Consider the following 4747-nt stretch of genomic DNA (forward strand, 5'->3'; position numbering starts at 1 on the left):
TTGGTATATTTTTGTTCACAGAGAAAAAAGAACTTTTGCAAAGCAGCAACCGATCCTCACTCTCTTTTTTGTTTCATTGTCATTGTGATTGTGTTTTCATTTCAGTGGTCTCCTAGTATTCGTCAGTTTCATGATGGACCAAGGAGAACTAGGCAAAGATCTGCCGATATTGGAGCAGACGCGGGAGGCTGATCCCCGCGAGATAGAGAGCTCTAAGAAGATGGAGGCAGCTACCGAGCCGACCCCAGATATGCTCACGGCCACTATTGAGATGGTCAACGCCCCGTTTGAGGTTACAACCCCCGTGGCCGTGCAGGAGCAGTTTTCCCCCTTCGAGGATGTGTCCCCCCCCCCCGCCCGCTGAGCTGCCCAAGGTGATTTTCTTCTTTGCCGGTCTTGATTGTGGTTTTTCATCTAAGTATGTGGTTATGAATAATGCAAAATTTTATTAGCTGCGATGCCATGCTATACATAGTCGTTTAAATAACTTGTGTTTGTTATACTGGAAAGTAATTCCGAATTTGTTTCTATTTTAATTAGAGCCCTGATGCAGACAAGGATTGTGTGGTTGTACATGTCACTCACTATGAGGCGGATGACCTGAATATACGCACTGGGAAAACAGAGTTCTTAGGCTATTGGATCCTGGAAGCCATTTGCGCTTATACCAATGTCGAGTTGTATTCTAGCCTCACTGTTGTCAGGCTTGTTGTCCAGGGTGTACTGAAGCACAAGAAGTTCAAAGCTACTCCTTCTTTTGTGAGGCATACTGTTCTTGTCAAGCTTACGCAGGAAGATGACGTGGCATGCCTCCACAAACAAGTTTATGAGTGGCAAGGCCACAAGGTTATCTTCAGGAAGGTTCACAGGATTGAGCTGCTGCCGGACGTCCTCAATGATGTTCATGGCAAGGTCCGTCTTGTGTCCATCCCAAATTAGATCGGGGCATGAAATAGTTGCCCCAGCTAGTGTTTAATAGTAGTTTGGATTGTGTCTAATTATCCGAACCTTGCCTATTATCGAGCCCTTTGGGGCTAGTACTCTGTTTGAATCCGTCTGTGGGAACTGTTGCTACTTTTGTGTGCCCGTGAATCATGTGAGAACCATCGCAATTGTTGCCGAAACAGATGCGTCCTCACTAGTTTTTTCATGAATATGGCACGGTAAGACATAATTTGTCATGATTTATCATACGAGCAGTGTGTGTTTGATGAAATAGAGTACTCGTTCGAGAACTGTGCACCGACATATACATAGGGTACGTAAGGCTGGTTAAGTACTTGTAAACACTGTTGGTGCTACCCCACTTGTAAGCAGTTGTGCAAACACGACACATTGGCTCAGCTCGCTTCAACACTAGGCTATCGACCAGCTAACAATCAATAATCTGCTGTATGACATATAAGCAACTACGTATCTTGTTACAGTGGTTCATGCAGTTAACTAAGCCCACAATGTAAAATCCAAACATTCACACGCCAGTCCAGCGTTCATGTGGAACACTCACATTAAAGTCCGCTTCATAAAAACTTGAAAAGTATAAGTTAAGCAATTTTATACATCTCAATGATTCATAGAACATAAGAAACATATACTAGTTCACAACAAAAGACAAAGTTGTGAGAAGGTTTACAAATCAGGAAAAATCAAGCAAGGCTTCTCTGAGCAAAGGCCTCCCTAGGCAGGCTTTAATTTCCTGGAGTTCACTCTGGTTTTCTCTTGTTGCCACCATCCAGGGTTAGGTTCTCTTATTCCAGAATAACTAATTATAATTGTGTTCTCAGCTGGAATACTGAACTGAACCATGTAGTGTACTGACCATCTGAAATTCTTATCCATTCCACTAAATTTAAGCACCACTATTGCAGAAATAAGCAGACCGCAATGCCTCTTGTCCGCGTACCTGTCCCAAAAACCTCTGTGCAGCTGTGCCAGCTAGTCCTCGGTCCATGGATGAACCGGTAGAAAGTGCATTCCGGACTAGGATGCAGCTGTTTTCGCTCGTTCCTGCACTGCAATCAGGAAGTAAAATGTATGAATCAGCTTCTTTTAGATTGCGTTGGTCATTCTACCTAGTTACTACCAATGTAGGAATACCTAGAAGATGGGTGGTTAGAGGACGGCAGCTAGGAATAGCCATCTCATTTTGTGCAGTTCTACTAAAACTGAGGTGTGTACTTTTGATTGCGCAGATAGAAACGATATGGAGACATACATCCCTGTTTGCGCAAATACGAAATACAATTATTTAAACAGTGACAGTTATTTGCAGTGGCATATGATTAACAGCAACATCTGTTGTGTTATAATTGGCACTACATTGAAAGTATGAAAGTACCCTTAAGTAAGTACATCACATCACAGCAACACTGCCACTAGATTAACATGCAAAACAATAGCATTAGTATTAGTATCATGAGAGTAGCACATGGTCAGTAAAATGTGCAATCAAATTTGTGCAGTTCCACTTGGATGAAGCAATGTTACCGGTGTGAGATTTAAGTGTAACTGCAAAAACACAATTCATGGGAAATAAAGCAAGACGTAAGCACTTCATAAAATGGTGGTGGCATTGCTTCAATTCATCGACGACACTAGACCATTACTTATAGTGACATTAGGTGGAATTGCTTAATGCTTCATGTGATTTTACATTAACGATAGCGATATGGGCGTAGGGACAGCAGGGGCAGAAAGTGGTGAGGCAGATGTGGTTGCCGAGAGCGGCAAACACTTAGGTAGCATGTCTGCATTTGTCCCTTTTTTTTATCTCCTCGGTGACATTTCCTATGTGAGCACAAGAAATCTAGACCTGCTCATTCTCATTTGCGTTGTCCTCCAACACCCCTCACTTTATTTCCTTTTTCGACCAAGAGACAGGTCCACTTCCCCCACCCTTCGCCATCCACCATGCTTTCTTCGCCTTTTCAACCAAGAGACCGGTTGGGTAGCCAGTATCTACTACTTTCCCTCATTTCCTCTTAGAACCAAGTCCTAGATTCATGCTACAGCTTTCCCACTTTCTTCCGTGTTTGAACCAACTCTTAGATTCGAATGTATGAACTAGCTTTACCTCTAATAATAGTAAAAGTCTAGGTGGCTTTGGAACAGCCGACGAAAGTAGAAAAAGATCCACACGTAGCCATGTGTGGAGCTGGGGCAGTAGAGCAAGCAGGTTTCGAAGGAATATGTACCTGAGGGTCGTCGGCATGTGGCAAAGACGGCGTCGGGAGGCCGCATCTTGGCCACAATACCGCAGGGAGGAAGAAGGGGTCGGAGGCCCTCCTGAGCCGGCGCTCTCTCGGAGAGAACGACACGGCCGCCGATCGGGACGCCCGGGCAGCCGTTGGTCTCCTCCCTCGCCGCCGACAGCAGCGTGAACGATGCACCTACACCCCTGCCCCGGTCGAGGTGGTCCGGCCGGATTTGTGACCAGCCGTGAGCAGAGAGAGAGTGTGGCCACCTATGTCTTGCTTAGATCTGGAGAGCATGAGAGAGTGAAAGAGAGGAAACCTATTAAAGCAAGCGCTAAGGCTCCTGCTTATATATATATATATATATATATGTGTGTGTGTGTGTGTGTGTGTGTGTGTGTGTGTGTGTGTGTGTGTGTGTGTGTGTGTGATAATCCACAAGTATAAAGGATCGCAACAGTTTTCGAGGGTAGAGTATTCAACCCAAATTTATTGATTCGACACAAGGGGAGCCAAAGAATATTCTTGAGTATTAGCTGCTGAGTTGTCAATTCAACCACATTTGAAAGACTTAATATCTGCAGCAAAATATTTTGTAATAAAGTAGTATGGAAGTAACGGTAACAGTGGCAAAAGTAACAGTAATAGTTTTGTAGCAATTGTAACAATGGCAGTGGAAAAGTAATGAAGCAAAGATCAATATGTGAAAAGCTCGTAGGCAATGGATCAATGATGGATAATTATGTCGGATGGCATTCATCATGCAACGGTTATAACATAGGGTGACACAGAACTAGCTCCAGTTCATCAATATAATGTAGGCATGTATTCCGAATATAGTCATACGTGCTTATGGAAAAGGAATTGCATGACATCTTTTATCCTACCCTCCCGTGGTAGCTGGGTCCTATTGTAAAACTAAGGGATATTAAGGCCTCCTTTTAATAGAGAACCGGACCAAACCATTAACACTTAGTGAATACATGAACTCCTCAAACTACGGTCATCACCGGGAGTAGTCACGACTATTGTCACTCCGGGGTTGCCGTATCATAACACGTAGTAGGTGACTATTGACTTGCAAGATAGGATCAAGAACACAAATATATTCATGAAAACATAATAGGTTTAGATCTGAAATCATGGCACTCGGGCCCTAGTGACAAGCATTAAGCATAGCAAAGTCATAGCAACATCAATCTTAGAACATAGTGGATACTAGGGATCAAACCCTAACAAAACTAACTCGATTACATGGTAAATCTCATCCAACCCATCACGGTCCAGCAAGCCTACGATGGAATTACTCACGCACGGCGGTGAGCATCATGAAGTTGGTGATGGAGGATGGTTGATGATGACGATGGCGACGGATTCCCCTCTACGGAGCCCCGAACGGACTCCAGATCTGCCCTCCCGAGGAAGATCGGGGCTTGGCAGCGGCTCCGTACTGTAAAACACGATGAATCGTTCTCTCTGATTTTTTTCTCCCCGAAAGTGAATATATGGAGTTGGAGTTGAGGTCGATGCAGGTCCAGGGGGCCCACGAGGTT

The sequence above is a fragment of the Aegilops tauschii genome, chromosome 7 (assembly GCF_002575655.3).
Source record: "Aegilops tauschii subsp. strangulata cultivar AL8/78 chromosome 7, Aet v6.0, whole genome shotgun sequence".
In the NCBI taxonomy this organism is placed as follows: Eukaryota; Viridiplantae; Streptophyta; class Magnoliopsida; order Poales; family Poaceae; genus Aegilops; species Aegilops tauschii.